Source organism: Pinus tabuliformis, chromosome 7 (assembly GCF_031772625.1).
Source record: "Pinus tabuliformis cultivar Carrire ecotype Pingquan chromosome 7, CPIR1, whole genome shotgun sequence".
Lineage (NCBI taxonomy): Eukaryota > Viridiplantae > Streptophyta > Pinopsida > Pinales > Pinaceae > Pinus > Pinus tabuliformis.
In genome coordinates this window covers 1180277050-1180304439 of record NC_142293.1, presented here as the reverse complement: position 1 = coordinate 1180304439, position 27390 = coordinate 1180277050, and positions in this window count along the sequence as shown.

The following is a 27390-nucleotide window of genomic DNA, read 5'->3' as shown; positions in this document are numbered from 1 at the left end:
GTTGAAAACCAAAACAAACTTGAGGACTGACTTGTAACATACCTGTGTGACTGATCATGAAGGTTGTGCAATTTCCGCTGAGAGGTCGGGAGACTGACTGCCAAACCTACGCAAGGCACAGTTTGGGCTATCAGGAGGCTGACTGACTACTGGAACTACACAATTCATAGTCCTTCCTGGCCTGCCAAGGACTGAAACTATGCAATGTGTAATTTAAATCAGTAATGACATGCAATCAGCAAACTGCATTGTGTATTTTCTGGGGCCAATAGGACACTACCTCCATTAATAGCCTAGAGGTTAGTGTTGGGATATACTTTTGTAGTTTTTGGAGGAAGTCAGAGCCTTCACTTCAGGAAATGCGCAGTGCTAGCTGGGCAAGGCATGGTCCAGGCTAAGGCAGCCCAGGTTGACCGATAGGCGACTGAAAACATGTGAATTCTAAATGCATGATGAGATGAGTGCAAACAAGAGTGAATGATAATACATGAAAATAACAAGTGCAGGATTCAGAAAATGGGAAAGCATGCATGTGTGTGAAGTGAGTCATCGAAACAGTGACCGTCCATGCAAAAATAGTGTCATGCGTGCGACAATAGTGAGATGCGAATGAAAACTTAAGTGATGCTTCTACAAGTTAACATATATCAAAAAGGAATAAAATACTCACTGAAATCAAGGTGACAACACTCACAAAAAGCGAAACACAAAAACGGACAGAAACACCACGCAAGACATGAAAAGCGGGCTTACCCTGAAATAGTTGAGTTGAATGTGCCGACGACTCCTAGATGCAATGTGGGATGTCACAGCTACAAGATCAATGTGAAGGATGACCTGTACAACATTCAGTTGATGAGTTTTGATAAAATCGAGGTTGTGACATGCATGCTAGAAATCTAGGAAAAGCAACACTTAGAGGGAGGTTTCTGAAATGATCCTTGCATGTAAGCTCCAGCTGCCAAAAATAAATCCCTGAATCAAGGGGTCCTTTTGCATGCTTCCTTAGGAGAAGTATTCCATGCATGAAAATCAATTTTTCTCTGTCCTAGAGGGAACCGGTCAAACTGATGGCACATGCATCGGTCTACAAGCATGGGATGAAAATTTGCACAGTTTCTGGGCTGAGTAGAGATGTTTGTCCCAGAGGGATTACACAATTTACGAGAGGAACAAGTGACTGTCTCCCAGGATTGCACAATTTCTGGGCTGAGAAACTATCTTGGGTTAGACCTCGCAATTCTCTCAAGGAATCTTGTCTGACTGTACTGCGCAATTTTTGAGCTTAGCAGGCTGCCCTCGATCAGACCTCGAAATTTTCTCAAAGAAGCCTCTTTGGCTATATTGTACGATTTCTAAGCCCAAGAAGCTAACTAGATGGATTTATGCAATTTCTGCTAGCTGTTGGGCTCACTATCCCAAAGGGATTGTGCAATTTCTAGGAGCAACACGTGATTGCTGCCTAGAATTACGCAATTTCTGGGCTAAGAAACTATCCTCTGATGAATTATGCATTTTTTTAGAGGAAGATTGATAGGAAGAATTGTGTAATTTTGGAACCTAGCTTGGTGTAGAGTTGGGTTTGTGCAATTTTTTTAGGGAAGGTTGATTCCCCTCCTGAATTTCACAATTGCCAGAGGGAGATGCTCAACTAAAAACTAACTCTAAGTCCCGAAAGAAACTTGTGAAGGGGGTAGAAAAAACTTTCATGCACATGCTGACAAGACTCTATGGAACAACTGAAGCTGATGTGGTTGACAATGCAAGACATGCTGTTGAGGATGGTTGGTAGGGAGGCTCCAAAATGGAGCTAAGGAAAAATTTTGGAGGGTGATTGTAGCTACTACAACAAGTTCTCAAGTACCCTTCTATCTTTCACTCCGTTCAGCTTCATGGTCATCTTAGTGGAAATAACTGGGTCGATACTGAGAGGTATTCGATAGTTGTTCACTCGTTCGAGGGATCTGGTGCACATGGAGGAACATCGGTTGCAACTCGTCTCTATAAGTGGATGGTTGTCTCGACCTAGTATATTTTCATCCTTATCCTTTTCCCTAGGTTGGTGGCCACCATTTTCTATATCCCCTGTGTAAGGAAGGGAAAGGGCTCACTCATGATTTGGAAATCTTCTTTGACTAGTTATAATGGAAATTGTGTGCACATTACACCAGTTTCAGTTTGTTATACCATATTATTAGATCGCATGACTTATTTAGGAGGTTTTGGTCATATATAATTTGTATAATGCATGTGTGGTAGATGGGTCTAGGGGTCAAATAATATGGCCAACCCCGAAGAAGGGAAGGGCAAGGGAAGTTGTGCTAATCTGCGTTTATGGAATCAGTAACCCCAGCCAAGTGAATGAAAAAAGGATGATCGATTTTAATTTTGTATGGAGGTATTTCCCCCTTGAGAGTTACATGATTTCCTCTTTATATTGGCCCCAGCTCACATTTTTGGGTGTGGTGTAGTGATTTGAGGTGTTGCTCCAAATTTGTGGTTCTCTTTTTAGGTTCATGGTTAATGTAAATTGCATGTTGGTTCCTTGTCATGATATAAATCTAGGTCTGCATAAACAAGTTCTTTCTCTATCGACTGCATGACTGGTTGGGTCACGGGCAGGGACAATGTCGAAGAAATAGACAATGGGTGGTATGTCCTTGCTCACCATGGTTAAATATTCTCTGGGTTTTCATGCTTTAGAGCAAGGAGGAAATGATCATAATCGTTAGGCTAGAAAAGGAAAGGGTAGGGGCTCAACTTCAAGAAATTCTCGAAGGAAATGAGGCCAAAAATATGATGCCTAGATCTTCCAAGAATGCATTCAGGCTTATAACAGAGGGACTCCCACCCAGGAGGTGAAATCAACCCAGAAGGTAGAAATTGAGCCTCCTATGAAAGATTGGAGTCGGTTGATTCTCAATCCTAGGCATACACGCGGTCATATTACCTTGTACAAGAAGGTCATACATCTCTTCCCATTGATGAAGAGTATTGTTGCCAAAGCCATTATGTCCTACCTAGTTACTTCTGCAAATTATGACCCTAGTCTTCGGGAGATTCATAAAGAGCTTCAGCTGATACAAATGCAAATACAATAGCAGAATGCTCGTCTTGGTCGAATTTAGCACCACATTCCTTGTCTACTGCAATCTGAATTGTCAATATCAAGTGAAAAGGTCCCTGCGCTAGTGGAGTCATCCAATGAATAGATGCTGATAGATTGTGTATGATATCATTTTTTATTTTATTTCCCGATTAATATGTTGTTTCGAATTTATGTTTACAATTATATGTTATGTAGTTTGTTTATAGATGTTAAGGCCTATAAGGCCATGCTAGATAGACTCAAACTGTTTCAATTTTGCATGGCATACAATGAAGTTTGATGGCCAACAGATCTAGTTTCTCGTCAAGCAGGTTGAGCCCACAAAAAATTATGATGATTGTAACATGCTTGTTTATTAGAAATGAATTAATGAAAGGCACCACCAGCTTACAAAAAGAAAAAAAGTAGAAAGAAATTGTAGAGTCTCAGTTACCATATTTCTATATAAAAATTATGTGAAATTAAGGTGGAAATTGAAGTATAGACACCTTTTGACCAAGGTTTCTACTATAAGGCTTTCCTTAAAGCCTACAAGAATTCGGTGGTTAAAAAAAAACCTAAAGATTGAGTCCCAGGGGTCCATCTACCTTTTTTCCAAGGGACCACTGATAATATTGCTATGATTCTTAAGAAACATAATGTTCCCTCGACCTTTAGACCCCTTAACACCATTCGTAATTCCCTCCAATTAGTGAAGGATCCTGTCAACCCTAAGGACATGAAGGATGTCTATATTATTCCTTGTTCTTGTGGGACCCCCTACATTGGTGAGATTGGGCGCTCTATTAATCAAAGGATTAATGAGCACATAGAAGACGTAAAACATGGGAGAACCAAGTCTTCTGCACTAGTGGAGCATGTGGAGAAGACTAAACATCATGTTTGTATTGAGGAGGCCCATGTTATTGCTAAGGTTGCACAGTTTCATCACCGAAAATTTAGGGAAGCCATTGAGATTGAAAAAAGGCCAAGCAATCTCAATAGAGATGATGGCTGGAAGATCAGTAGTTGCTGGATCCCTGCCCTCTCTTCCTAGACATTTCTTCCCCCTTGCCTTCTATTGGGTTGTTGTTTCCTTATTTTGTTTCTAATTATTTTTTTTCTTCGGTCAGCTGTTTTTTCCCCACCCCGTGTACCTCCCCCCTCTATTAATGACTTGAACTAATTATCTATTTCCTTTCTCTTCCCCTAATTATCCTATAGTGAAGCTTCTAACTAACCTGTTTTCTTTCTCCTTAATTCCTATTTGAGTTTTTGGTCCTCTTTGCAAATCTCCCTCATTTTCTTTTCCTAATATTTATGAGATAGTCCTTTTCATGACTAACAGAATGGGTTAAAATTATCTATTATAAGATATCTATTTAGATTTAAGTAGTAAGTTCAAGCTCACATTATATAGCTTAACTAATAAATTTACATTAACAAATTACCCTAACCATTAATAATAAGTATAATACTATTATTAAAATATTATAATAATAATAATAATAATATAATTTATGGAATAATATTTAATATTTTTATTTTTATTGTATTAAGTATAATATTAAATCCATACTATTACTAACATTTATAATCCCTAGATCTATTAATATACTAAACATAAAATGTTAACATTTTACTCATTATTATTATTAATATTCCCTAGATTTATTATTTTTAGCTCAAATATGGTTAATATTTACTTAAAATAACAAACAATACCAACCAAAAACTATTAAAATAATATTCATATTTAGCATTTCATAAATTTATCGTTCTAGACTTTAATGACATTCAGACCATTATAAAATATATTGATATTAAACGCTAATACTTTGAATAACTATTTATTTAATAATATTATTATAATTAAATAATTTGACTAGTCAAATCTAGCCATTTCATGGTCAATTATAACCATTTGTCTAGTCTAGTCCAGTATAGTTGTTTTCCATTCAAACCTAGCTATTGGAAGGTCTGTTATACCTATTTAACATGCGGCCATGATCTGATTCTTCAACTTGTCCCAACGATGAACCACACTCGTTGGTTTGAAACGCGTCGACAAATGTATTATCATGTGATTTACGCTAATTTTTTTTCTCATAAACTTGATATGGATCACAGAAGCCTCAATTCAACAATTATTTCCAAGTTAAAGTTTCTAGCCTACTTGACAACCATTCATGTAAAAAGAAACATAAATCAATCACATAAAAAATAGTTATTAGCATAGACATATGCAACATAGAAAGACACAAACGTTATTCTTCATTCATTCATCAAGGCAAACTACAAATAGCTTTTACATCATTGCCCTGCAAGCTTCTACTTCTAGGTTTCTGAGGCTGCCACCTGAAGGAAGCTACCACTACCCAATTTATCAGCTCACACTAAAAGGATTTAGTACCTCTTGTTCTATCAGCTACTACTAAAAGGAGCTACACCCTTGATTTATCAACTTCTACTGAAAGGAGCTACAACCCATGAAACGAAATCTACCACTTTCTAACCATGCTAATAAATATTTCATTAATTTTCAAACTCATATCAAAAAGAATTTCTTGCTTAAAAAAAAATCCCCTATTTCTTTAACACACCTCAATCACATTTGCCACCATAAAGACACCTTCAATAAATTCTCTTTAATGATTTCTGACCTCTACTACATACGGAAAAAGCATGATTAAAAGAAATATAAGCAATATACCAATATCAACAATGAATTATTTTCATTCTAAAACATGTTTCAAATACCAATTTTTATCTCTAATTCACAACTAATGCATACTAACATTATCTATCTTGTTGCACCAACAACCACCAACATGGTTTCTTGATTCCTATTATAAAGGAATTAAGATAATATTTTTACAATTAGAACTTTAGTTAATTTAAACTCTTAAGTTTCACTTAACAAAGCTTTTGATCTTGATTATTGATGGGCCTCCCAAACAGGTACAACTCAAGGCCCATCTGACCATCCTTCAGCACAATAAACCTCTCCTTACATTTGACGACATATTTTTGATCTATAATGTGTTTATTAGGAAGGTTTAGAGATAATTACATATTATGTTCCTAATATTATTTGTTCTTCTAGAATATTGTGAGAATATTATGCATATTCTAAATATTTGGATGATGCAATCATTTATGGACTTTCTCCCTACCACCAGGTGCAACAAGATGGACCAATAAATGAATATAATATCTTTGAATCGTAGAGATATTTTGGAGCTCCATTGATTGAGAAAATCTAGGGATGTGTTCCATGCAATGGGAGAAACCATAACTCAATATTTAATGACTATTTCTACTATGGGATCCAGATACAATTTTTGAGGGATTTTGGAGGGGAAAGTTGCCTCCTTTCATGGATGATTTTTCTCCATAAATTCATATAAGTACAAATTGGAATTAGGCTCTAGGGGAATGTACTTATTAGTCTTTTTTTGAAGAAAACTATTTATTTAGCATCTCTACTCTAATTTCTAGTAGGGATGTACTTGGAATGACTATAATAATGAATTTTGGTGTCATTTTTAGCTTCTAAGGCTTGGTTTCTTTCATATTAATATGAGTATCCTTGGGCTTGGTCATCATAGGAGCCTAAAATAACTATTATACAATTCCTTTATATTATTTGAATGTTTTGTTGACTTGCATTTCCTATTATTTAATTTCCTACTTCTACACATAGTATTCATGTTTCATTTCCTATATGCTAGACTAGTTAAATGATTGAAACAATTTATTTTATGGGTCATTTAAAAAAATTCAAGTGCACCCACTTGGGGTAGCTCAATTGGCAATGGTCATGGAAATGAAGTCCCACCGAACTAGAAGTCTTGGGTTCAAATCTTCTGTTATCCCCCCGATCAGGGTGAGAAGTTGGACATGATGAAGATGTAGTCCTATGAATATTACAAAAGAAAAATACAAGTACAATGCATCCTTAGGAAAAATTTTCAAACTTACATTCATCATTGAGCTACTTGATTTATTTAACAGTTCACAATTTTAGAATTTCTAAAAGTATCCTGTATAAAAATAGTAATACATTTATACTATATTTTAGCACATGTTAATGAGATTATTTTGAGTTGATTCCAATTGTATTAAAGCCTAAAAAAATTAAAATTAATAAAAAAAAATACCTCATAGAATGTTCACTTGATTAGCTTAAGCATTTTGGTAATTATATCAGCTTACTAGCTCATTGTTCTGAAAGTTCTGGTTTTTAGTAGTAATTTTATGTTGAATTTTAGCATGATCTAACGAAGCTATTTTGAGTTGATTCCACTTGGATTGAACCTTAGAAGAATTTAAATTAATAAAGAAAATCACCCCACAGTGCTTGTATTTGATTAGCATAGAAATTTGGTAGGTTAACTTGAGATTTACTTTCTAGCAAAAGTAGACATGGTTTACTTATTACTATTTAGATTTTGCAACTTAGGACTAACGAAATATGTACATATTTTCTCTTTCGAATTTATTTTATTTCCCTCTTTCACCTTCATCAAAGGGAATCATACTAGGAAGATGAAGACGTATTATGCACATATACTGTCGGCCCCTGTTAAGTTTGTACAAACCCTTGGTTGAAAATTAATGTTGGTATCATTGCGAGTTGCAACATTCTTGTTGCAATACTAGGGCTGATGAATTATCCTCATGGTTTTAAATTTCTCTTAAGTATCCTTATTTTTTTCAATAAATATTCAAACTCTGATCTCTATCACTATAACCAAATCTAAGCTAAACTTCCCAAATTTGCAATTCTAGAATTTTACAAGACTTAGTAGTGACTTTAGTTGCTAACCTAAATATGGAAAACCACTAGATTCAACCAAATTTTCAAATAAACATCCAATTTTTCCCATGCTGGTAACCAATTTTCCAACTCATTCATGTGATGTATTCATGCATTTCAATAACTACAATTTTTGGTGGGATCCACCAAATATGGTACAAAATTCCAAAAGCTAATTATCCCTCATTTGTTTGAACTTACACTGAAAGGAACTTTGTTCAAGCCTGTGGGCTGAACAATAGAACACATAAAATCCATTCATAAAAACATTCATGTCCTTGTTGTAGACTTTGACACAGAAAGATGTGCTAGAGCCAAACCTTAGCCCTAGATTTTATTTCTTGGAAGGAACACACTAGAGTGCCTTTGGTTCCCACAAGGGTGAAATCTTTGGGATCACTTGTCCCTGTGGGACCACCTTCCAATTCAACTTATGTACCTCCAATTTTTCTACCACTTTTTTTTTCTTCCAACTTGCATGACACCGTGTTGTAAAGCTATGTGACCCCGTAAAAAATACATGTGACTCACCCAAAAATCATTGAGGTTCTTGGCCTTTTGGGGTCGACGATGATGTTCCCCTTTGGGACCTTCAACTTTACATGGAAACTAGTAGAGAAGCCATTGAGGTTATTCTAGAAAAACCTTTTCTTCCACCTATGTAAGGATGCAACATGTCACTCGTTGAGTGGTGCCACATGTCACCTATTTTTGGCCCATTTGGCCACCAAAAAATGTCAAATATGAATGCCATGTCTCACGTCCCTATTGGTGCCACATGTCCTGCTGACTTCACACTCATGTCATCATGCTCTTGTGGCTCCATTCTGATTACATGTCTCTTCTGAAATCCAATCACCTATCATCACATGTTTTCCGCACTACCCAACTCCATGTCATCGTTACGACATACGAAGAAGGTCTCAGGCCTTATTTTTTTGTTAACTTCTTTAATAAAAAAATTATTTTTAATATTTTGGTTAAGGAAAACTTGGGTGATGTGTCCCATGGGGACCTCTCTCAACCAATAAGTGTTAAATACTTATCCACCTCATCCCATTGCATCACCCCACTATTCTATTCATAAAATTTAAACTTGTATGTGCTTCAGATCCCATGGGGATTGAACTGTCAAGGTGAGGTCTTAGGTGGGGCCTCCTTTCTGTTACGAAATATATCAATCAAAACATCCCACACCACATTGCTCGACCACCATGTCTGCACCATGTCAACCCACTTTTATTGACCTATCATGTCACCCCACTCCACCTATCTGTTGCAATAAAACTTTGAGGCTCCCCCAAATCTTGTCAGGTAGAATCTACTAGGGAGATGTGTCTTGGGCAACAACAACCATTATACCTCCTAATATTTCAATTGATCCACCTTGGAACCCATGTGAATTTTCTTAACACCTATGCATGTTTACTATGTTGTAGATCCCTTGGCCAAGAAAAGCCAAAATTTTTACTTTTACCTTTATATCTTTTACTAGCTATACTTTTCAATCTAGGATGTCTTTTTTAGATGTTAATATACCATTAGAAATATCCGTTCAATATTTATCTATCTGTGTAGTTTCCAAAAGCTTTTGTTATGATCTTCTATACTATAATTGGCTCCAAAATATCTACTTTTCTACTAATCTACCTCACCACCACTAATTAGCTTCACCAATCTTCTTGGGAACATGTGATATTTCCCACTACTTTGTCAAGCTCTCTAATAAGCTACTATTTGAATCATTCAACACCTTTGACATTAATTCTTGACATCAATAATAACACCGTTGACATTATTTTCCATTAATGATAACACATGTCTAACACTATCCCCCTTTGACGTTGATGGCAAGAACAAGAACATGATTTTCTTAGTTCTCTCCCCCTTAGTTCACTTCTCCCACTTTATATACTTCTCCCCTTTGATATAAATTGAAAGTGGCAACACTTTTCAACCACCAATTGTCTAATCAAGTCTATCATTTCACTAGTCTAGTCAACTCATCAATGGAAAACATGATCCCCCTCTAACTAATTCCCCCTAATCATTCTAATCCTATGGTCCTCCCAACTAATTTTGCATATGTTGAAAACATTAGGTATATCTAATATGATCTAAGGAGTTTCCATTTTTTCATGGAGAGAATATTTAGTTTAAAGGAGAGTGTGTAATGAATACCAGTCTCTACCTCAAGTAGACAATAGGGATCTCTACCTAAAGTAGCTCATACATGTACAATTAAGCCATAAGGAAAATAATGGCCCTTCATATATGTATCATCTAGGCTTAGGTTCCTAATTGTGCTTCTCTTTCTTTGACTTCTGTACTTGAAAATAAAAAAAATGTTCTATGCATGACCATGGAGGATCCACTCACTAAACCTCTGACATATCACATGTGTTTATAGCACACTAAACAATACCCTTATTTTGAATACATATTGGAAAATACCACTAAAAATCACATTATTTAACCCCATCCAATATGAGCCCAATACATCTTCCCGGTTTAAAAAACCCCTAATTTCACTAGATATTGTAGGTATCCATCTTTTCATTAACATTTTTTACACCCCTTTATTTTTTTCCTCAATATTGAGCTCCATTTTTATACCTTCCAATATAAAAACCCTTTACCCCCTGTTATATGCCCAACATATTATGTCATTTTTTCCTCAATATATATCGCCCAATTTGAACACACATGGTGTGGTATTGCTCCCCTAGTGAAGGCCCCATGTGCATGACTAACACCATCAACTTTCCAATTGACAAACAAAAAAATTCTTTCATGAAAAAATAGAGGGACTCTCACTTATGCATACATAGACCAAATAATGTGTAACTAATACAAGGAATTCTTAAAGCCAAGCTCAATATGATGCATTGACATGACACAACTAATAGCTCACCACTTATTAGTTCAATAATACAAATTTTACTACAAGTAAATCTCAAACCATTACTAAACTTGTGATAACATACTCTGACAAAACTCTAATGGTAGTCATGTAATGTTTGTAGCTACATACAATCATCACCATATACTAGGCTCAACAGACATATCACAACATCATCAATTACTTCAATTTTTTTCAACTTTTCCTTTCAAGCTAATTGTTAGAAATCAACTACAAATAGATGTATCTCTATCTATAGGATATAGGGAAATATTCATAGACATGAACTTTCTTTGGCCAGATAGAACAACTCTAGCACACAACAACGAAACTATAATTCATCAATCAAGCAATAGTATTATACGATAAAGACAATTATCCTTTATCTTCTACACTTATTATTAAGAAACAAATAACTAATATCAATTGATGATACCAATTGTTAATTCTATAATATGATACCCAATTGTTAATTCAGTATACTCCCCCCATGATCATTCTCTCTCTATGAAATTTGTTAGTTTGAATATCTTGGAAGGTGTAAAAAAAATACTTCACTTAAGTCACTAGGTGACACGTAACCCTAGCAATAATTTGTGGTTTCTTACGCTTCAAATAACCTTTAACAAAACAACATATATGATCCAAAACAAGATATATATATATATATATATATATATATATATATATATATATATATATATATATATATATATATAGAATGCAATAACCCAAATGGAAGACATTTGAAAATGAATAAATATTTTATTGATAACAACTAGTGAAGGAGATCTACAAAAGGGTCTACAAATCCCCCTCTATGGGATGGGTCCTTTGATGTCCTTGATGCTTTAGCAATCAATTCTCTTTCTCAATGTGTGAAAACCCCAAAAAAATGTGTATAACTCAAGTGGGAGCTCAAATAAAAATAGACAATAATCGTGATGATGATAATAATCATAGTGATGAATGAATGGAAAAAATTCCTATTTATAAAAAAATATTGAATTAATCTCGAAAATGGAGAACAATAAAATAATATTGACCAAATCAAGATCCAACCATTAGGCATACGTTATTCTATTTATTTGGAGAGGGAAAATATATTCAAAATGGTCAAATACCTTTATTTATAGATAGTTAATAAATAAAATGATTTATTAAATCTTTTGCAAGGATTAAGAATAGTGTAAAACTAAAATAATTATTAATCAATAATTTAACAATCGTTGCAATAATGGAATTAAGGAATAATAAATAAATAGTGTTTTATTTAATTATTCCTAGGGGATGTTTTCAAATGTGACAAGGAATAATAATAAAACAATGGTTTAATAATTATTCCTAGAGAAAATTAAATAAATAATGATTTATTCAATTATTCTCATGGGGTTTTTAATTTTAATTAGAAATAATTTAATAAAAATGGTTTACCAAACTATTTCCCATGGTGAACGTTATTTTATTATGATAAAAGTAATCTTACATGCTGTATTTTGATCCATATTGTTAGAAATGGCTAGGACATTAGTTTTTGGTGATGTCATATTCCCCCCCAACGTATGAGTGTTAGGAACAAATCGTATGACCAAAATACGTTGTAGGTTCCTCTTCCAAAATACACAAAAGGGGAGTCAGAGATAGAGAGAGAGATATATAACTAAAGCAATGCAAGGAAAAAAAATGGAGGGGGAAAGGCCTACTAAATTGATGAAAGTCTCCTTTTATGTTAGAATAAATGATATCGAGTGAGGCGGGGGAGGCATATCAATACCCACCGAGCTAACTGCGTACAAATAATAATGATGATCCCAACAATGTGGGACAGAACTAAAAAGTACATGATACATTATATGTTCGCATCAATGGGCTAGAAAATAATAAAATGAATCCCATATACATAATGCACATAGAAATACATAGACCAAGATTGAATACAATAACATATGAGTACATGAGACATAATGCTCCTCAACCTAACATGGTGAGGGGGAATCAAAAACAAAGAAACCATGCTAAACATGAAAGGGCTCTAAAGATATTAATGGATTGTCTGAAGGAGACATTCATGTTGTGGGACCTGCAAGTGGCTGAAAGCAAACCCATCACAAGTGTGAAACTACATCTGAGGCTAGATTGACATCTATGAACATCTGGGCACGTGGGGGGCTACTTGAAGGGCTACCCCCTGATGAGGTCTAGAACATCTCACACACACCTGGGAATCACTAGGACAATCGTCTAGATCACCGAACCATCAAGTGTATGATTCTTAATCGTGTGATAACAAGATGGAGTCGAGCAAGTGAGAGACAACCAAGTTAAAGGTCTATGGTGATTCCCTTTGCTTAATCTAAGGAACCAAATAAATATGAAGTTTGGAACCAAGGGACACCACCCTTTAGACCACATGTTTTGAATATATTTGTTGAAGTCGACAAAAGAGGGCCTGCCATAGTTAAGCAATCAGTGTTATCGGGAAATCTAGTGTCTATTCAGAGCTGCTAGTCCCACTAAGAAGGGTAGCTATCTTAGAAACAAACAGATTAAAGTCACTTGTTTTTCCTTTATGAGAGAGAGATGAGAAAGAAGCAGAGAGTACCAACCTCAGTCTTCCGCTTGTCTCCTTGCTTGTTTCCTTTCCCCTTTGACAGAATCTCGCCACTCCTTCCTTACTTGTCCAGCTTCAAAGAGCACCTATAGATTCAAAACAGCATAATACCATTAAATCGTAGAGATACTTCATTGTAAACAATATAGGATCAGATATATATTGACCATATAAATGCATATAACAACACAATATTCAAAAGTACATAGGAATATGGAGGAAAACTCAAATAGCTCTATTAGTAAAAGTAATAGAAGAGAGGATTACAACCACTTTGTCTGACCCAGTGCCATCCTCCCAGCTTAAAAGCCCTCTTCACCTCACACAAAGCAAGATTACCCAACAATGTCTTCAAAGAGAAACCGGCAGCACCTCTTTGCAAATTACCCAATTCCAACCTTTGGATCTCTTTGGTGAGGGACCCATTTATAGATATTTGCTCGGGGGTGAGTCAGCTTCTGGGATTTTGATTAGTGTCATCTCTTTGATAGTTCTTAGTTCCACATGGAGATTTTAGATCTCTTACTCATCCTTGGGCAAACTCAGAGAGGCAAGTGTCAAATGAGCAGTTTCTAGAAGATTCTCTGGGTTTCCACCTAGAAAACTGCTTGTGCCATTTGTCTACTCTCACTCATCTCACCCTACATAAGGGCTTTTCAGTATGCATCGCACTTTTTGCATGTGGCAGGTGAAATGCATTGCACCCTTTGCACTGGCCAGTCTGTATGGTCCTGCTTTGACCAGTTTTGAGTGGTTTTTCATGGAAAAATTCTGGGAGATAATGTAATCAACTGACCTTGTTCCTTTAGGGTATGAAACAAAAATTTTAGGGACTTAGAAGCCCTTGATTTATGGACATATTTGATTGGGGTTCCAGTGCCCAAATACGTCTATAACAGTTGCCCCCTAAAGCATGAGGTCGTAAATCTTTTGATGTCAGACCTGTAATAAGATACAATAAAATATATTATCTTCATAATATTTTCATGATCCAGCTGAGGCAGGCATTCCCATTCTCAGCTTGATAAATTCATTTTCATGTACATAGGATAGACAATCATTTGTGTGCAGACTAATGACTATGGTAGAACCATCATCCCTTAGTTTCGATGATTATCTGTGCAACAATGATGTACATTTGATGTCTTTATTTTCCTAATTATATCGCAGCCTCGATGGATGAAACTAGATCTGGGGTCTTCAAAACTCATTCAATCTTCGCCCGAAGTACAAGTTGATCCATGTGAAAATCTGTTTTGGTGTAGAACATGGAAGGACATTGTCTGATTACCAGCCAATGATCTAAGTTGTTAACAAACGCGAGAGGAATCACCGATGGTGATGATGACCCTCAAGGTACTGCAGTACAATTCACGTGGTGTGAATACATGAGTTGATGTCGAACACCACGCAAAATCTTTCGGTCGAAGACCATTAGTGTAAACCTGTCATCAGAAGTGAGAAACTTTCCATTCATGCATGCAAGCTTCAAAGTACTGAAAGGGTTGTCCCTAGGTCGGCTTCTTGGATAATGAGCTGATGTCGCAAGAAGTGACCCGTCATAGGAGGGCATTAATGGATCCCACATCTACGACACAAAACTGAGAAAATGATTTTTTAGAGGTGAAAACAATCTGATGATACAAGGTTTAGGGTGGCGGTCATGAAAGAATGAAGCGTGAAGGTATTGTAGCGGATGAGACACAAGCTGGGTAGGTGAATTCTCTGAGCGACTTCTCTTGAACATATCGGCGACACTAAAATGGATTGGTAGCGTTAACCCCAAAAGTGGATGGTACGGTGGACCAATGGTGATATGACCGGTGAACGGAATAACCCAACCTGACTCAATCATGGTGATGGAGTGAAAGTGTCATGTTCAAGAGCGACTTGCTACCAATAAAGTTTCCTCAAGTTTTCTTCCCAGTTTTCCCCAGTCATTTCTGACCAGTACCTCTTTACTTTTGTCAAGATTGAGGAGGATAACATATGCTTGTTCTATAATTTTCCCTTCGGGCAAACCCATCGCTACGTTTTAACGAGCCTAGCAACAATGAAACTCGCTCTTGTCTGAATGGACATGTTTGTCGTTATTGTTTTAACAAGTTTAACGACAAGGATAACTTGATTCTTTTCAATTTTAGAGAGTCTGAAAAGAGATGGAAAGAAGACTCCAATATTCCTTTTTCGTAATATAATCCATTATGTCTGAAAAAGTATAAAACAATGCGAAAGGGATGACTTTTCGATAGTTTTAACAAGCCGAACAAGACAAACGCTCGATCTTTTTGTGTAATAATCCCTCAGGTCCAAAAAGATTAAAATCTAGAGGAGGGATATCACTTCCAATCACTTTAACGAGCTGGAGAGGCCAATCGCTCGACAATATTTTCATATTTTACAAGTTAGATGAAAAGAGCTTAAAAGAGACTCATTTTTTGAGGAACGAGTAATGTTTTCAGGTAGCAGCTGGTTCCAGGTAATTTTTGGAACTTTTCAATCACGGTAGTGTAAAGAAGGTGGCTAATACGATCACTCGTCGTAGTTGTTCCTCAAAAGGGATAAAAAATAAAATGGAGGTGAATGATTGGCAACAACAGAGTGGAGCTTATGGTAAGAACATGACCAAGGCTCAAAAGCTGATGACAATGCATTCACAATGGTTATTTACCGAAGGTGGGTTCATCTTTTAATGAGCTTAAAATCTGGTGGAACATATGCTCATTGCTAGGTTTACTTTTTAATGAGCTTGAACTTCGCGTAAAACTACTCGTTGCTAGGTTTATTTTTTAATGAGCTTGAACTACGTGTAAAACTGCTCATTGCTAAGTTTATTCTTTAACGAGCTTGAACTTCATGAAAAACTGCTCATTGCGGGTTTAATTTTTAATGAGCTTGAACCATAGGGTAACACTGCTCGTGGCCTAGTTCATTTTTTAATGAGCTTGAACCATGCAACAACATATGCTCAGATTCGGTTTCATGTTTACACAAGCTTGAAACAAGAAACTATGCTTGTTATAAGTTCGCATGCCCCCGGAATAATGACGCAAATCGAGGTGCATGCCCCCCAAGCTTCATTGCATTCAATGAGGTAGATGGAATGAAGGTTCACTTTCGAGATTTTTGAAAGACTTGACATGGATTTTACAAGATCATAATCAAAGACTCGATTTGGAAAGGGAGTTGTTTCATTTTTTAATGAGGTTGACATAGTAAAAGAACTATCCTCATAATCCACCGTATTTATAGTATTTGATAGAAAATCAAAAACTGAAGGATGATTAAGGTTGATGGAATAATCTTCGCGGTAATATGGAAGATGGGAATGTTGCTAGTAATCTTCCCATGGTGCCCCCTTTATGATCATTGACTGAAAAATTCCTTCGTCTGTAGAATGTACATGCGACCAAGGATCTGAAGAGCTGCCATATTCCTTAGAATTATCTATCCAAATACTCGACGAGCATTGATTTGGGTTTTCCCTCGAGGCCAAGAAAATTGACTGCTACAATATTTCTAAAATGGAAATGATCCATGCTGACAAAATGTTCAGGAATCTTCTGAATCTTTTAGATATAGAAGATATCATATTGTAGGTTCCCACCGTGGTCACTTCTGCCAGATTACTCGGAGGCGGTAGGGTGAAAGTACCCATTTAGGAAATATCCTTTAGGAGGCCTACTCCAACATTTTGAAGTGATTGGGAACTTCCATGGATCATTGGAATGCTTCTCGTAACTTGGGAGCTTCCATGGATCATTGGAATGCTTCTTGTAACTTGTGAACTGTTGGGGAGAAATGTTTGTTGGTCGATGATTGTAATTCCTCATTGGAAGGGAAATGCAATATTTCTGAAGTATGTTGACACAACAGCGGCCATAGCCTAAATCCAAGGCCTTCCCAGTAGGATGTTATAATTGAGATTTCCATCGATAACTTCAACATCAATTTCTATTGTTTTCGCCCCTAGTTTGACTTGCAAGTTACTTAAAATCCTGTATGGAGTATATGTTCATCCATGAAATGCTTTTAACATCGTTGACGATCATGACAAGGGTGGTGAACCTAAATTTTTCCAGCAACTCATTGAAATAATACATGTAGATGCCCCCTCATCAATAATTGTTCGATGAATTGTTTTGTTGAGGGCTTTCACTTGAATGAGGAAAGAGAGTTGAGCTGGTAACTGAGGTTCATATCATTTATTATTAAAGGCCACAATATTGGAATCTGTTGGGTCAATCCCACCTATTGCTGATAATAGAGCCTGCTTTTGGGAGGGGCAATTTTGTAGTAATTTAAGTGTCAACATAGCGGATGGTGATTGGGTCAGGTCCTCTACTATATTATAATTCTGTGCCACTCTAGCACGAGGATTAAATGTTGATTTGTGTATTACTCCCTTTGGTAGCTTTATCTTTAGCTCAGGAATAATGAGTGGCACAACTTCGGTTGAAGTTGTTATCGAACTACTAGGTTGATCAGTAGCCTTGTTGTTCGACAACTATGGATTCCCGTAATCTTTATTCCTTGTCGATATCAAAGAATCATTTTTCTGTTTCAAAATGGATAGCATAAGGAATTGGGATGGGGAAGAATTGTCACTAACAACTAGATTGGTTCCTGGGTTTGGAAATGGATTAGTCAATACTGCTAAGGTTTTTGAATTCTTAAATAATTTCCTAACTTTAGCTTTATATGGATAATCTGTTGTCCAATGAACCTCATCACATATGAGGCATGGCTGAGTAGGTTTCTTTTGCCCAGAAGGGTTTGCAGAAGATTTTTCAGGAGATGAATCATCCTATTTCTTCTTTTTGCTTTTCCCTTTCTTCTTGCCTCCTGGTTGCTTTGGTTCTTTGCCTTTGTTAGTTGACACGACATAACCTCAAAGGCTAGAATTTCTTCATTTGAATTTTGATCAGAAATCTTACAGGCTTTCTTAGATGTAGCCATTGTCAATTTCATGCTAATCATACCTATCACAACATCACGGGCATGAGAGTCTTTGTTTGATTTAGGAAGAGGAGGAATGGAAAATTCTGGTCTCGGAGCATCAGGGATTTTGTCATAGAGCGTGCAAGACTGAGTATAGATCAAGTCTAGATATTCCGCACGAAAAATCACCTACTCTTCAGTGACAACCCCTCCCTTCGCCACATCTCCTGTTATAGAAGGTAACCAAGACTTAATAAACCATTCAACGAGTAGCTGATCAGGGACATATCTTTTTACCATTCTACGATGACATCACCATTCATGAATATGATTAGATATGTGAGTGGCCATCGTTTGCTTGAAATTGGTAAGAAGCTCTGTTCCTGTTTCATACCTTATTGGTAATTGAAAATGGGTTAGAAAGGTTGTGGCAAGGGTGCCGAAGTTATCAAACGAAGCTCTACACAATTTGATGTACCATTTTGCTACCAGATCAGTTAACATTTGCTGAAAAAGGCGAAGCCGAATCGAATCATCATTGAGAGTGTTGGATGAACACCACAGATGAAAGGTCATCACATGATTCGATGGGTCTTCAGCCAGATTTCCATTCAATTTAGGGATATTTGACCGAAGTTTATGAGGAATCACTGGCCACCGAGGGGCGTCAGTGATTGAAATTCATTAGCCAATTTAGATTTGGTAACTCTAGAGTCACCACGAAGGGCAACTGTTGATTCAGGTTCGGTGAAACATATGCAAGATAAGATGGCATCACCTGAGCAGTGGGTCTTTGCATACCAGCATAATGCATTTGATGTTGATAACTTTGATAAGGTGGTTTGGCATAACCAATTTGAGATGATTGGTTATAATCATTTTTAATATATGGTTACCCATTACCTGCAAAGTTTTGCTACTTAGGTCCTTGGTAAGCTTGTTGGAATTGCCATTGTTGATATTACACCAGCCATGGTTGTGAAACCATTTGTTGTTGCCCAATACTGGACATTTGACCAAGATGAGGGGTAATAGTACCCATTTGAACCCGACTCACTCCAGTTAAGGAGCCACTAACTGGCGATTGCATTTGTGTCGCAGAGACAAGAGGTTGTTGTACAACGACCTGAGAAACTTGAGGTTTGCATACAACAGGCAATGCTTGTACTTGCGACACTGTCACAATAGCTGGTGTAGTGGGGATGCTCGACACAGGGAGACTCTGTTGCATTGAGTATACAACTCTTGGTTGTTGAGGCAGTAATGGCACCCAACTGCTGGATGTGATTCCAATTTGACCTAAATTTGGTTGTGGACTCTCATATGGTTTTTCTCCCAGAGGGAACAATGAAAGGGTGTAGTGCCCTCCATATGGCAGCAATCCAGTGCTCAAGGAAATGATTGGCCTTTGGAGACTAGACTACCCAGATTGATATTGTTGTGAAGGATCAATTTGTTGAGATTCAACATAAGAGATTCTAGATACTGTTCCAGGTGAACAAACAAGAATAGATCATACTGTCGAAACAATCCCTGAGTGGACTCCTTCTAGTAGTTGAGAGCTAGTTGGGACAGATGGTATACTAGTGAACATCGTTGGAGTGGGGGCAGGAGGTTCTGCTACCACTATATCGGACGAGATAGTCCTAGATGTTGATGGTTGTCCAGACATATCGAGTCTATCCAAAATACTTCCCAGCGTTTCTACAGGAACTTGCAATGAAAGGGTATTAACTTCTGAAGTAGAAGGATATAGGTGGATCTCAGTCCCAAAATGTGATGGAGTACTAGATAGAAGATCCTCTGTAATCTCTTCTATAGCAATCAATCCAGGTGGAAGAGGCAGACCGTTAGGTTCGTAAAATATTTCTGGTGCTGAAGAAGGAATAGATTCTACAGCGACAAATGTTGGAGGGGTAACACCTTCCGAATCAACCCTGGATGGAGCTGGTTCAGGAATAGAAGTGTTTACTGTTACACTAGGATTAGTTCTAATGTCCTCTTGTAACTGCGGAACTTCTTCTGTAGAGGCAGGGATACCATAAATGGTTGGAGTAACTAGAGTCTCAAGGGATGTTGAAACACAAGTTTTAATCAAACCAGGAGACTTTGACCTAGTTAAACGAGTTCACTTGAACTAGAATAGTTTGGTTTCTCGAGTCAAAGATGGTTGACTCATCTGTCTCTGCGAACGATGGGGTTTTGATTGAATTTTCTCCACGATTTCGGATTATTTGATCAACTCAAAATAAGAGGGGAAAATGTTATTCCGTATTAAATGAATTTTAGATGCTTTGACACAACTTTCTTTTTCACTTTTTAAGAGTCGATAAAAGGCTATAGATAACTCTATTCGCCTTCGATTTTTAATGAGCTTGAAGTGACAAGTGCTCAGATGGACCTTTTCCTTTAAGGAGTCTAAAAAGGAATAAAAGAGACTACTCTGGAAGTCTAGACAGAGGGATTACCAAACCAATTGCAAAACTGCAGAATACTTTTTACTGTACGATAGTCAATCTTCCCGAATGCTGTGTTCAGTGCATTGTGATCGATAGGGCGACAGACACAACTTACTAAGGATAAAGGATATAGCCTATTTTGGTCTCCCAATATATACTCGATGGTAAGTGGGAGCACAAGTCCGTACTAGAACTTATCATCTCAAAGAGGAGAATCAACCAACCTACGATGAAAGCGACAGTTTCCAGGCTTTACGATGCTAGAATACGTCTCTAGTCTAGACTTCTAGATGTTGTGCGTTAGGTTCCAAAACGTTTTTAAGTTCATTAAATTTATTTTATAGTTGATCTTTCTTAAGAAATTTTCCTTTTAGGTTCACCGTGTGATGTAGATATACAATCCCTAAAATGAAACCTAAGATGATAGACAGTCATTTAATATTCTTTTTGCAATGAAAATCCTAGCTACTAAGGAAAGAGAAATGAAATCCTTTCAACATAGAGCAGAGAGCACACACTAGATGCACTGTCCTAAATCAAAATCAACAAGTAGTTTTAAATGAAAATGCACATGCATGTATTTGTTTTCCGCTTTCTTAATGTGTGAATGACAAAAAGAATGCTAATCACAAATCTGAACTATTCCTTCTTTCAAAGCGATAGTACTAACAATTTTCTTTTCAAAAAATGAAAACGAGACAAGACGACACTTTACAATTTTGAATTGAAAAATAATTTTGACACTTGAAATACTACTAATTCAGATCAAATACAAAAGTAACAGTACAATCGACTATCAAGAATAGTAGGATTCTTTTCTTTGACTAAAAACAACACTTGCGACACTTCCAAATCAAAAGACGACAGTTCGATTAAGCTACTATTTTGTAAATGAGAACTGTAAATGGCGCACAATACATAAAAACATCCACAATTATTTGTATAATAGAGGTTGGATGATGAAAAGAAAGGGGGTTTCAACAGTGGTCTACTGATCACAGACAACAAAACTCCTGAATAAAACTAAAGAGAGTGAAGAAAAAACCAAAATCTGGAGGCAGATCTAGTCTTGTCTGATCATCGCACCTGTAACACAGGGAAATAGGGATGGATCCCACCTACTGCACATGGGAGGTGCGATGCATCCAGATTTCCTAAAGGAGAGGGTACGATGGTCAAGGAATGAGACTTTAACATGGCTTTTGGTCACATTTTGCAATTTAGTTCAGGGATTTAGGCCGAGCAAATGATAGTCAGTAACTACAAAGTATAGGATTGATCTAATGAGGTTACTCAAGCTACCTCTAGGGTGCTTAGGATGTTTGCAAGTCAATTGCTCAGTTCATAAAGAAACCCAGAGATTAACTAAAGCAGCGTTGATCTACTTTGCACTTGCATAGCAAATGTAGTTCGAAGGCTAGTTGGCTTAACTTCATGCTCTGTCTGTGGTTTATGAATCAAACAAATAGAGACAAGCAATCAAACTAATCACTCCCCAACAGAGTCGCCATTTTGTTATCAGGAAATCTACTGTCTACTCAGAGCTGCTAGTCCCACTAAGACGGGTAGTTATCTTAGAAACAAACAAATTAAAGTCACTTTTTTTTCCTTTACGAGAGAGAGATGAGAAGGAAGCAAAGAGTACCAACCTCAGTCTTCTTCTTGACTCCTTGCTTGTTTCCTTTCCCCTTTGACAAAATCTCACCACTACTTGCTTACTTGTCCAACTTCAAAGAGCACCTGTAGATTCACAACAGCATAATACCATCAAAGCATAGAGATCTTTCATTGTAAACAATATAGGATCAAATATATATTCACCATATAAATGCATATAACAACACAATACTCAGAAGTAAACAATAATATGGAGGGAAACTCAAATAGCTCTATTAGTAAAAGTAGTAGAAGAGAGGATTACAACCACTTGGTCTGACCCAGCGCCATCCTCCCATCTTGAAAGCCCTCTTCACCTCACACAAAGCAAGATCACCCAACAATGTCTTCAAAGGGAAACCAGCAGCACCTCTTTGCAAATTACCCAATTCTAACCTTTGGATCTCTTGGATGAGGGACCCATTTATAGATATTTGTAGGGGGTGAGTCATCTTCTGGGATTTTTATTAGTGTCATCTCTATGATAGTTCTTAGTTCCACATGGAGATTTTAGATCTCTTACTCATCCCTGGGCGAACTCAGAGAGGCAAGTGTCGAATGATCGGTTTCTAGAAGATTCTCTGGGTTTCCACCTAGCAAACTGCTTGTGTCATTTGTCTGCTCTCACTCATCGCACCCTACAGAAGGGATTTTCAATATGCATCGCACCTTTTTCATGTGGCAGGTGAGATGCATCGCACCCTTTGCACTGGGTAGTCTATATGGTCCTTCCTTGACCAGTTCTGAGTGGTTTTTCATGGAAAACTTTTAGGAGATGATGTAATCAGTTGACCTTGTTCCTTTAGGGTATGAAACAACACTTTTAGGGACTTAGAAGCCCTTGGTTTATGGACATATTTGATTGGGGTTGCAGTGCCCAAATATGTCTATAACAATCAGGAATCCTTAATAAAGGCACGCAGAGTCATAGTAGAGTAATTGATGGAATGAAAGCAAGGATGATGACTAAAGGAACAAAGATCAGAGGCATACTGACAAATTCCCTTGTAAGAGCATGATATGTATGGTTGAACTTGTAGTGACTGACTCGATTCCAGAGGGGATGGTCAAGTACTCAGACTAGGTCATTTCAAAGGCTAAGCAGTATAGTTGGAGGAAAAATATGAGCACAATGGGATGGATGTGACACAAATATGTATGGATGTTGTGATTGAACTCAAGGGGACTCGAAATAGACTCAATAGATGCTAGGGTGACTCAAAACAGATGCTTTGAACAAGGGTGACTTATTGATGCTGCCACATGGGGGTTGCCCAGAGGAGACCATGAAAAACATGAGTAAATAATGGTTACTTCATGATGAAAATCGGCACGTGAGTCAACCTATGCATGGGTAAAGTGGTACCAAAGTATAGGTCACTCAAATTAAGAATTAGATGTTAATAGGTGGCAAGGTGATACCTTGTGGAAAAAATGGCTTCGGATTGAAGTGGTATATTACAAAAAATAAAGGGACACCCATTATAGAACTCGGTGATAGATTTCCACGAGTGTCAACAAATCATCAAATAGAGCTATGGTCTGGTCGCAATGGTCAACAAAAAAATTAGGGGTTTTCCATAAAAGGGGTTTTTGCCCCCAAATCCAATTCATTTGCATAATGAGTTGTTGGAGAACTTGGAGAGGAGGAGAAGGCCCTAAATCTTGTGGAGACTATAAGAGACAAATTGACCATTAGAATTAGGATATGTGACTTTCATGTAAGTGGCCTTACTTGTCTAAAAATGGCCTTATGCTTCTTGGAAGGATGGTTCCTGATGAAGAATTAAGGGAAGAGAGGAATACAAGAATGATCTACTACGTAAGGTCTAGTGTTGTCCTTACCCACCAAGTCAAACATGGGGACTGGGTCGTAAGTGTGGCATCACATAGAGTAGAATGGTTGAATATGTGGTATCAATGATCTAAAATATGTGATGTGTATATGGCCCGTTGGAGAGGATGGTAGGATAAACTATCCAAGGAATGAAAGGATAACTGACCATAGCTAGATCATTTGGGTATAGGTTGAGACTTGTTCTAATCAAGCGAGAAGGTAGCTAAGGATGCCATCATACACCCAAGCATGGGATACTACCCACAAGAATATGTGATGGAGGGGACTAGTCTAGTATGCAATGTTGGGAATGGTGCCCCTAGCTGGATGATTTTGTGGAGTGCCATTGTTTTCTAGTTGATTGAGCCTCCGGCCCCACTAGCACAATATCTAGCAGAGGATAATGAGGAGGTGAAGCGAAGGAGGTGTGCCCCCCAACATGCTATGTAAATGTTAGATGTATTTAGAATAACGGACTCTAAACACATTTTTATGAGGTGGTACACTATTTGTTTATTTTATGGATGTCTTCTTGTGGGAAGGGAAAATAAATGATGTAGTAAGAGAAAGGAAATGGTGGATTACCAATCTCATTTTGAAATGTATATATGAATCAAATTGATTGAATTTATGAGTTTTCATACATGGTGTCACCATAGCAAAAAATGGCTTCAGATATAATGAATAGATGCTCACTTAGACAACATTGTGGTTGACTAACAACAATGTCAAGGGAACATGGTTGTTGATGTAGGATGGAGGAACTATTAAGTGGATCATCCCCATGGTGATCTGGAGTGATAGGGGACTCTAGCAACTATTTGAAATGGGGAATAATAGTGGCACTAGATTCGACACTACCACGTGCACTAGGAGGGTTGGGGAGAATTTCTTCCCCTGGACTCTCAAAGGTGGATGCGCCTTCATTAGGGGAATTTTCAGGTCTAAACTGGGCCTCCTAAGAAAAATGTACAACCAAAATAAACTTTCTATGAACCAATAGGATTCAATATGATGATTACAACCATGGGGGACGATTCACCATTTTTGGAGTTAGAAACTACAAAGATTAAAAAATAATAAAATTTCTTTTTCAACTCTTATTTTCAACTTATCTCCCTAAGGTTTTTCTCAAATTTCAAGTGGGAGTACTTGTTGGATGCAAAATTTAATTCTTCATCCAAGGAGTACCCATGTTGCATACTTTTGATGGACCCTACTACACGAAACATGAGAAATACATGAAAAAACGTGACTGGAATCATGTTTTTCATGTAGTTCTCAATTTTCGTGTAGCATGGTTTATCAAAATTATGCAACATGGGTACTCCTTTGATGAGGATCAAATTCTACATCCAATGAGTGTATCCATTCGAAATTTGAGTAAACCCATAGGGAGATAAGTTGAAAAAATAGTTTTGTCTTTTTTCCCTCTAAAATTTGATGATCTAATATAAGATTATTTTATTATTTCCACTATTATTTTATAATTTCCTTAGGAGGCCCATTTTACACCTCAAAATTCCCCTAATTCACCAAAGCATTGAGTGGAAATATAATGGCCATAAGGTGGATGTGGTTCAAATTATTGGGTTCGAAGCAAGGGGTTTTTGAACGAGTCAACCTCACCATGAATGAAGTCATTCGACACCATAACATGTTGATCATGGGTTTGCTATGAAAGGAAGTACATAGGATGGAGCATATCATCCCAAGGATAATCAGTGATGGTCATGGCTTCCATTATGTCTTCATCAGAATGGAAAATGGGGGGATGAGAGGAAGAGATACCACGTGATGAAGAGGAGCTACCTAAGTCATATTCTTGTGATACAAGGTTCACAGACACATTGTTAAGGTTGGGATACATATGACTAATATATGTGACATCTACTGATGTTAAGACCAAAGTGTTCGTAAAAAAGGGTTCAAAAGAATCACAATAGGGGACATCAAGGAAGTCCCAATACATCGATCTCATGGATGACAATAGGTAGATAATAGGAGAAGTATTATCCATCATCTCGACATCAAGGGGAGGGATGATGATGGGTGGTTGAGATACCTCTCGCTCTCGTATAGGAGTAGGACTAGAACCCATAGGTAGAGGAGAAGTGGAATCACTATGAATGACCTCTAATTCGTGAAGCACTTGAAGTGTGTCAAGAAAATCTTCGATACGGGGACAATGATGAGAATAATAGACATAATTATCACACAATGCATAGGGGTGATTCATGTGTAATTATATGTTCTTCTTAATTGACTCAGGTAAGGTGACATGGACCTTAGGAATGTTAGAATCATGGAAGGTACATGATACCACATTCTTTATATGAGGGAGCTTAATACAATTATTAGTGGCATGACCAACAATGTCACACAAAGCACATAGAGGAGTAGGATTTGGTGACTTAGGACGAAATATAGTTGTTTGGGATGCCCTGTCTTTGGTTCCCTTTTTCTAGGCTTTGAACCCCTCCCTATATTTTTTTGAAACATGAGTAGGCTCTTGCTGAGGTTGTGATGGAACTAAACCATAGGAAGAGGTAGGAACAATAGGTTGAATCAAGGTCAAAGTTGTGTAAGGTTTGTGTTGATCAAGGGGAGTGTTTGCACGATCCCTAAGGTAATGTTAGGTAAAATCAGCGTAGCTATAACAAGTGTATAATAAATTCTCGGGAGTGGAAATAAGAATGGTATCTGACTAGAAGGGTAGTGGCCTAGGGTAATTGCTTCGAGATGGTTAAGACCTGGGTGAACGGTTTGGAGCTAAAAGGGATTATGAGAGATACCAGCAAAAGGAAATGGTCCTTGAGGAGTAGTTCTAGAAGGTCGGGTTTAGTTAGGAACAATAGGTTACAAAGGTGCTGGTTGTTGTGAAGTCATACCAAACTACTTGTGAGAATCCCATGACACTTGAAGCATGCAAACAGTAGATGATCTAGGATCAAAAGGAGTAGCTAGTGGACCATAATAAGCATAAAGAAAGGTGGAATATTTTTAGACTCCAAGAGATACATTGGTGAAGGATGATGTAGTCTTATTACCAATCATTGATGAGATAATGGACT